Raw genomic sequence first — 9,832 nt, 5'->3', positions numbered from 1 at the left:
CTGGATCAGGCAATCGAGCTGGTGGAGGACCATTTGGCGGCTGTCCCGACGGCAGGACAGCAGACAACCTCATCTCTCCTCTCCTCTCTCTTTCTCTCTCCCCCTCCTCCTGTGTCTCCTCCTCGCCCCATTCCCCCACCGCAGAAGCGGGGGCCGGCACCACCTCAGCTGGCCCGCCACATCCGCGGTGCCCTCCCGTTTCTCCCTTCTGTGTCTGTCCCCCCTCAGGTGAGTGAGCCCCAGAGTATTAGTGCAGAGAGGAAACCCGGACCGGTTTGCTGGCACTGCAGGGAGCCGGGCCACCTCCAACAGCAGTGCTTGGTGATGGAGGTGGGCGCGATGGTTCGGATCCCCGACACGCCAGGAGCTGCCCTCGATCGGGCCGGAGCGTATCGCATACCGGTGAGTATCCAAGGGGAAACATATCAGGCGTTGGTGGATTCTGGTTCTAATCAGACCTCAATCCACCAAAGCCTGGCGCAAGATGAGGCATTGGGGGGAGCACAATTGGTGAAGGTGTTGTGTGTGCACGGGGATGTTCACAACTACCCTCTAGTGTCGGTCCACATTCTTTTTCGAGGGGAAAAATTTATAGTGAAGGCAGCGGTTAATCCTCACCTTACCCACTCGATAATTTTGGGGACTGATTGGCCGGGATTTGGGGAGTTAATGAGTCATCTAGTGAAGAGTGGGTCCTGCCATAGTTTAACAGGGGGAGGTCCCGGTGTCGCTTTGGTGGGAGCAGCTGTCACAGAGCCGTCTACATCATCTCCGCATCAGAGTGAGGAGCCGCCGGCTCCTCTCTCTATTGGGGAATCCCTCGCAGATTTTCCATTAGAGCAGTCGCGTGATGAGACTCTGCGGCATGCGTTTGACCAAGTGAGAGTAATCGATGGTCAAACGCTCCAGCCAAACGCCACCCCGTCCTTCCCCTACTTTGCGATTATGAAGGATAGATTATACCGAGTGACGCAGGACACTCAAACTAAAGAGCAAGTCACGCAGCTTTTGATTCCGAAGAGCCGCCGGGAATTGGTATGCCAGGTGGCTCACTTTAATCCCATGGCTAGACACTTAGGGCAGGATAAAACACTAGCCCGAATAATGGCCCGGTTCTATTGGCCAGGGATTCGCGGCGATGTCCGTAGGTGGTGTACGGCGTGTCGCGAATGCCAGTTAGTAAATCCAGCGGCCATTCCAAAAGCGCCTTTGCGCCCTCTGCCGTTAATTGGGACCCCGTTCGAAAGAATTGGGATGGATCTCATCGGGCCATTAGATCGGTCAACGCGAGGGTACCGCTTTATATTAGTTCTGGTGGACTATGCAACACGATGCCCGGAAGCAGTGCCTCTTCGCAATATCTCAGCACGCAGTATTGCGGAGACACTCTTCCGCGTTATCTCCCGAGTTGGAATCCTGAAAGAGATTCTGACTGACCAAGGCACCTCGTTTATGTCATGTACACTGAACGAACTGTATGGGTTGTTGGGTATTAAGCCGATCCGCACCAGCATGTATCACCCACAAACGGATGGTTTAGTTGAACGGTTCAATCGCACCCTCAAATATATAATTTAAAAATTCGTAAGTGAGGACGCACGCAATTGGGATAAATGGCTCAAACCCTTGCTATTTGCAGTGCGAGAGGTCCCCCAAGCCTCCACGGGGTTCTCCCCATTTGAATTGTTATACGGGCGTAAGCCGCGCTGCATTCTAGATGTGCTGTGGGAAAATTGGGAGGAGGGACCTTCACCAAGTAAAAATGAAATCCAATACGTTATTGACCTGCACGCAAAACTCCACACACTCACGCACCTAACTCAGGAGAATTTGCGGCAGGCCCAAGAATGACAAACCCGCCTGTATGACAAGGGTACGCGCCCTAGGGAGTTTGCACCGGGAGATAAAGTACTCGTACTGTTGCCCACATCGAGCTCCAAATTGGTCGCCAAGTGGCAAGGACCCTATGAGGTCACACAGCGAGTAAGGGACGTTGACTATGAGGTGAGACGAATGGATAGGGGTGGGGCGCTACAGATTTACCACCTCAATCTGCTCAAACTCTGGAACGTGGTGGTCCCCGTGGCATTGGTGTCGGTGGTTCCAGAGAAGGCGGAGCTGGGGCCGGAGGTTCAAAAGGGAACATTGGCATCACGTATCTCTCTAGTCCCCTGTGGAGACCACCTCTCCCTGACCCAACTCGCAGAGGTTGCCCAGTTGCAGACCGAGTTTTCGGACATGTTCTCGCCCCTGCCTGGCCGCACCAACCTCATAGAGCACCACATTGAGACGACCCCGGGGGTGGTAGTGCGTAGCCACCCTTACAGGTTACCCGAGCACAAGAAAAAAGTGGTTCGGGAAGAACTCAAGGCCATGCTCGAAATGGGCATCGTCGAGGAGTCCCACAGTGACTGGAGCAGCCCGGTGGTCTTGGTACCCAAGGCCGACAGGTCGGTCCGGTTCTGTGTAGACTATAGAAAAGTCAACGCGGTGTCTAAATTCGACGCATACCCAGTGCCTCATATTGATGAGTTGCTCGATCGGCTAGGCACAGCTCGTTTTTACTCGACACTGGATTTAACAAAGGGTTATTGGCAGATCCCCTTGACTCCATTATCCTGAGAAAAAAACGGCCTTTTCCACACCGTTCGGCTTGCACCAATTTGTCACACTTCCTTTTGGGCTGTTTGGGGCGCCCACTACGTTTCAGCGGCTGATGGATAGGGTCCTCCGCCCCCACGCCACCTATGCGGCCGCCTACCTCGATGACATTATTATCTATAGTAATGACTGGCTGAGGCACCTCCAACATCTGAGGGCCGTCCTTAGGTAGCTGAGGTGAGCGGGTCTCACAGCCAACCCGAAGAAGTGTGCGATTGGGCGGGTGGAAGTACGGTATCTGGGCTTCCACTTGGGCAACGGGCAGGTGCCCAAATTAACAAGACAGCAGCAATTGCGGCCTGCCCGAGGCCTAAGACCAAAAAGGGGGTGAGACAGTTCCTGGGGCTGGCTGGCTATTATCGTAGGTTTATACCTAATTATTCGGATGTCACCAGCCCGCTGACTGATCTGACTAAAAAGGGGGCACCAGATCTGGTCCAGTGGACGGAGCAATGCCAGCGGGCTTTTTCTGAGGTAAAGGCTGCACTGTGTGGGGGGCCACTGTTACACTCCCCTGACTTTTCTCTCCCCTTTTTGTTACAGACAAATGCGTCGGACAGAGGGCTGGGGGCTGTTTTGTCCCAGGAGGTGGAGGGGGAGGATCGCCCAGTACTGTATATCAGTAGGAAGCTGTCGGTGTGTGAGGGGCGCTACAGCACCATTGAGAAAGAGTGCCTGGTGATCAAGTGGGCGGTCCTCGCCCTCCATTACTACCTGCTGGGATGCCCTTTCACCCTCTGTTCGGACCACGCGCCCCTCCAGTGGCTCCACCACATGAAGGATGCCAACACGCAGATCACCCGTTGGTATCTGGCACTCCAACCCTTTAACTTCAAGGTGATCCACAGGCCGGGGGCGCAGATGGTTGTGGCAGACTTCTTCGTCAAGGGGGGGAGTCGGCTGCAGGCCGGACGGCCGCCCGGCCTGAGTCGGGCAGTGGGGGTATGTGGCAGTGGGGGCGTGGTCAAGCATCGGCCTGTGACCGGAGGGCGAAGTCAGGGAAGGTAAGTCACAGAATCACTGCACCTGAGGTTAATTAATGTGTTTGTGTGTCTTCCCCAGTGACCACGCCCTATTTAAGGAGAGAGAGCGAGAGCAAAGGGAGCTCTCTCCCCAACCAGACGACTGATGTGTGTGCGTATGTCTGAGTGTCTGGGAGAGTGGTGTAACGCTGAAAAGTGTGACAATAAAAAGAGTTTTGTGAACTCAGTTCTGGCCTGCCGTCCTTCTGTGCTCCACCCACCCATACGAACTGTCACAATATGACAGAGAGAGAGATAAATGAGAGAGAGAAATATACGAGATGCTCATCTAAGTTTCCAAACCTGTTATTCCTTAACTCTTGAATATTTTCTATCATTAAAAATCTTATAATCCCTGCTTTCCAAAGAAATGTATCTGGTTAAGATCTGTTCACTACTTTGGGAGTAACGGCAGGTTGAAGTCGGTACAACAGAGTAAAAACTCTGCTCGCGGGATGTCAGGAAACTGCCGGTGCTTTTTTTTTTTGAGTGATGGGAAAGCAGTCAGGCTCTCTCTCTCTCTCTCTCTCTCTCTCCTGATCGGTTTTCCACTGGATTACTCATCAATATCAATCAGATCACTTTTATAGGGATGTTCTCTCTCTCTCTCACTGTTTCTGATGAAGGATTCAGCAAAATTTTCCCTCTGCTAGTTTTGATGTTCTGATTCATGGGAGACTCTGAAGTGAGTTTTCAGAGCTTTACCTACTTATTTTTTCAAATCAAACTGATTCCTGTAAATAAATAACTATTTTAGAATAGAACTGGAGCTGTTTTAGTGCAAAAAGATTGAGATCTTAGTGGTCAGAATGAGATTTAAAAAAAACAGAAGTCAGAAACGCGAGTGTCAGTTTCAGTTCAGTTAATGTGAATTGTTTACTGGATGTGGATCAGACAGTTTTTTTTGAGGTTCGCCTTGAAAGCTGTGAATATTAATCAAAATAATCATTTATATTCTTTCATATAAACACTAGTAGGCCCTACTGGGAAATACAAAGGCCTACAGAGCACAAAGAGGGGATTAGAAATAATCTTTTATTACTTTTTCATTGAGTGTACCGATTTAACATTTTTACCTCATTAGCGTGAATTAAATACTAATTTACATAATTTGTTTTTCCTAATTTTGTATTCAGTATACAACTATCTATGTTCCTGCCAATTTCTATGTAAATATCTTGAAAAATAGAAAGTTATGAAGAAAAACCATTTGATCTCATTGGTTAATGAGGCCCATGTTGGACCATGTGATCCTCAGACAGAATATTACAGCTGTTTAATAAAAATTAAGCTGGTTTTTTCAATCTTTGATTTGTAATATCTCAAGAACAAATAAACATTTTAATTCTGTAAAAAGTCTGTTGATCTGCATTCAGTTCTGAATTCAATGAGAGCAGTTTCAAGCAATTTGGACTGAATTTGAATTTTCACCTGATATACAGTGGTGCTTGAAAGTTTGTGAACCCTTTAGAATTTTCTATATTTCTGCATAAATATGACCTAAAACAACATCAGATTTTCACACAAGTCCTAATAGTAGATAAAGAGAACCCAGTTAAACAAATGAGACAAAAATATTATCCTTGGTCATTTATTTATTGAGGAAAATGATCCAATATTATATATCTGTGAGTGGCAAAAGTATGTGAACCTCTAGGATTAGCAGTTAATTTGAAGGTGAAATTAGAGTCGGGTGTTTTCAGTCAATGGGATGACAATCAGGTGTGAGTGGGCACCCTGTTTTATTTAAAGAACAGGGATCTATCAAAGTCTGATCTTCACAACACATGTTTGTGGAAGTGTATCATGGCACGAACAAAGGAGATTTATGAGGACCTCAGAAAAAGCATTGTTGATGCTCATCAGGCTGGAAAAGGTTACAAAACCATCTCTAAAGAGTTTGCACTCCACCAATCCACAGTCAGACAGATTGTGTACAAATGGAGGAAATTCAAGACCATTGTTACCCTCCCCAGGAGTGGTCGACCAACAAAGACTCCAAGAGCAAGGCATATAATAGTCGGTGAAGTCACAAAGGACCCCAGGGTAACTTCTAAGCAACTGAAGGCCTCTCTCACAGTGGCTAATGTTAATGTTCATGAGTCCACCATCAGGAGAACACTGAACAACAATGGTGTGCATGGCAGGATTGAAAGGAGAAAGCCACTGCTCTCCAAAAAGAACATTGCTGCTTGTCTGCAGTTTGCTAAAGATCACGTGGACAAGCCAGAAGGCTATTGGAAAAATGTTTTGTGGACTGATGAGTCCAAAATAGAACTTTTTGTTTTAAATAAGAAGCGTTATGTTTGGAGAAAGGAAAACACTGCATTCCAACATAAGAACCTTATCCCATCTGTGAAACATGGTGGTGGCAGTATCATGGTTTGGGCCTGTTTTGCTGCATGTGGGCGAGGATGGCTTGTCATCATTGATGGAACAATGAATTCTGAATTATACCAGCGAATTCTAAAGGAAAATGTCAGAACATCTGTCCATGAACTGAATCTCAAGAGAAGGTGGGTCATGCAGCAAGACAAGAATAAAGTTAATATTATGGAATGGCCAAGTCAAAGTCCTGACCTCAATCCAATGGAAATGTTGTGGAAGGACCTGAAGCGAGCAGTTCACGTGAGGAAACCCATCAACATCCCAGAGTTGAAGCTGTTCTGTACGGAGGAACGGGCTAAAATTCCTCAAAGCCGGTGTGCAGGACTGATCAACAGTTACCGCAAACGTTTAGTTGCAGTTATTGCTGCACAAGGGGGTCACACCAGATACTGAAAGCAAAGGTTCACATACTTTTGCCACTCACAGATATGTAATATTGGATCATTTTCCTCAATAAATAAATGACCAAGTATAATATTTTTCTCTCATTTGTTTAACTGGGTTCTCTTTATCTACTTTTAGGACTTGTGTGAAAATCTGATGTTGTTTTGGGTCATATTTATGCAGAAATATCACATCACATCACATTATCTCTAGCCGCTTTATCCTTCTACAGGGTCGCAGGCAAGCTGGAGCCTATCCCAGCTAACTACGGGCGAAAGGCGGGGTACACCCTGGACAAGTCGCCAGGTCATCACAGGGCTGACACATAGACACAGACAACCATTCACACTCACATTCACACCTACGGTCAATTTAGAGTCACTAGTTAACCTAACCTGCATGTCTTTGGACTGTGGGGGAAACCGGAGCACCCGGAGGAAACCCACGCGGACACGGGGAGAACATGCAAACTCCACACAGAAAGGCCCTCGCCGGCCCCGGGGCTCGAACCCAGGACCTTCTTGCTGTGAGGCGACAGCGCTAACCACTACACCACCGTGCCGCCCCATGCAGAAATATAGAAAATTCTAAAGGGTTCACAAACTTTCAAGCCGAGGTCTGTGCGGGACAGAATTTTCAGTCCCGCTCCTGCAAAGAATTATGATTTTCAGTCCCGCTCCCGCCCGCGCCTGCCATATTTTGTCCCGCTCGCAAATCCCGCATGATGCAGACGTTCGCGTTATTTCTCACGAAAGTTCTTGTCATTGGCTTGGGGAATTAAACATGCTGAGCTTAGCTGAGCTCTCCACTGACCGATCCTTCACCTAGCGCACATAGCGAGGGTGCGCGTTGCCAGGCGGCATGCGCAGCTGAGGCTTTACAGAGATACCCATTGTGAGCTTCACTAGAGGAGCTCTGCTCTTCTGCCATGATCGGAGATCTCAAACACGGAAGAGCGGAAAGGAATCGGAAACGTACGCGAGATTAGACCACTGTGGCAGCGGGGGCGTGGCCAAGCAGCAGTCTGTGAATGGAGGGCGGGGTCGGGGAAGGTAAGTGGCTAGGTCAGTGGTTCTCAACCGGGGGGGCGCGCCCCCCTGGTGGGGCGCGGAGGTACTCCAGGGGGGTCGCGAGTAGGCTTCATGTATGGAGGAAAAAAAAAATCTGGGGCTAACAGGCTATAGTAGCTAAGCAGATGCAACACATTTACCCATGTCAAAATGCAGGACATTGGACTATTACATACAAATCAATACTATTATAAAATCTATCATCAAGCTATCATAAAATCTTGTGTGTAGGTTATTTTAAGCCCGTGACGAGAACATGACGCAACGTCACGTGAGTGAGTCTGCATACCGTGGCCACCGTGTGAGTGCTTGCCACACACACACTAGTCTGGTTTCTTGCCGAGTTAACTCGTGCCGACTCTCGCTAGTCTACTATCATCAATCCATCGATACAGCGCAAAACCCAAACAGTCTTTTTAAAGACTACTACCCCACACTGTATTTTTGCTTTCCCCATTTCAGCTCTACCCAAATAATTTGTTGTTTTTGTTGTTTTCTTACTGCTAGTCTACTACCCCTTTGCCTTCTTCACCCTGCGTGTGAAAAATCCAACTGTCCCACACACACACACACACACACACACACACTAACACACACACTCACACGAGTAAGTACACCATTCACACCTCGTTAAAATTTGCAACTATAAAATCCCCGAATAAAGATATCGATCGTGTTTCTCACTGATAAGCCCCATACGTTCTCTCTGGTTAGCCCCCTTAGCCTACTACAGACTTAGCCTACTACAGACTTATCATTACAACTTTATTACACACGTTTATTCACAAATACTTTAACAAAATGGATAGATTTCTTGTCAAAAAACCCAAGACAACTGACGTAGGTCTACCACCAGCTGCGAGAAAGCTTTGGAGGTACGATGAATCATACCTGCAGTTTGGTTTTACTGTCACCTCTGATCTTCGTCCTCAGTGTGTCGTGTGTGCCGAGGTGCTGGCAAACGAAAGCATGAAGCCATGCAAACTTAAAAGGCACCTCGAAACGAAGCATGCTGGCCTGAAGGACAAACCGCTTGAATACTTTCAAAGAAAGCGTGATGGCCTGCATCAGCAACAGGCAACAATTTCCGTGCACAGCACTGTATCTAAGCAGTGCCTGGAGGCATCATATGTGGTGGCAAAAAGAATAGGTAAGCTAGGCAAACCGCACAATGATGCCGAGAAATTCGTTTTGCCAGCTGCGCAGGACATGTGCAGAATATTCTTCGGGGATAGTGCAGCAGCCAAATTAGGCACCGTGCCACTTTCAAATGACACAGTTGCTCGGAGAATTGCTGATATGTCCAATGATATCAGAGAGCAATTAATACAGTTTATTAAAAATAGTCCATACTATGCCTTGCAGTTGGATGAGTCTACCGATATTGCTGGACAGGCACAGCTTCTTACATATGTCAGGTATGTCAGGGATAAATTAATTGAGGAGGATGTCCTTTTTTGCCGCTCTCTTCAGTCACACACAACTGGAGAGGCCATCTACAATGTCCTTGATTCATTTATTCGCGAGAATGGGTTGGCGTGGGACCGATGCGTTGGCTTGTGCACGGATGGCGCACGAGCAATGACGGGCCATGAGCAAAGTCTAGCTGCTCGCGTTAAGCAGGTAGCTCCACTTGTAAAATGGACCCATTGCATGGTTCATCGCGAAGCACTCACTGCAAAAAAAATGCCGTCTCTGTTGGAATCCGTGCTGAACCAATCAGTAAAAATGATCAACCTCATCAAGTCACGGCCGCTAAACTCTCGCTTGTTTGAGGTCCTCTGTCAGGAGATGGGGTCAGAGCACGAACAGCTGCTTCTGCACACTGAGGTTCACTGGCTGTCCAGGGGGCGGGTGTTACAACGTTTGTATGAGCTGCGAGATGAGGTGAAGCGGTTTTTGACACAAATCAATTCAGACCTGGCGAAAAATCTGGATGACCCTTTGTGGCTGGCGTGTCTCTCCTATTTGGTCGATATATTTGACCGCTTGAATGGCTTGAACCTGTCTTTGCAAGGCCGAGAAACTCACATTTTGCTTCTCGCAGAGAAAGTGGATGCCTTCAAGCAAAAACTTGACCTCTGGTGTGGCTGCATCAGTCAGGGGAACTGTGATATGTTCCCAAGCCTTGCAGACTTTATCAGTAATGCAGGCACTTCCCATGATTTCTCATCTGTCTTTCAAGCAGCGTCAGAGCACCTGTCGGTAATGAGAAAACAGTTTGCGGCATACTTTACAGAGGATTATCGCTCTTTTGCGTGGGTTCGAGATCCATTTGTGTGTACTGCTGACGAACTTCCAGTTGAC

This window comes from Neoarius graeffei, chromosome 18 (assembly GCF_027579695.1).
Source record: "Neoarius graeffei isolate fNeoGra1 chromosome 18, fNeoGra1.pri, whole genome shotgun sequence".
In the NCBI taxonomy this organism is placed as follows: domain Eukaryota; kingdom Metazoa; phylum Chordata; class Actinopteri; order Siluriformes; family Ariidae; genus Neoarius; species Neoarius graeffei.
The sequence above is the reverse complement of the archived record's forward strand: the minus strand, read 5'-3'. Positions refer to the sequence as shown.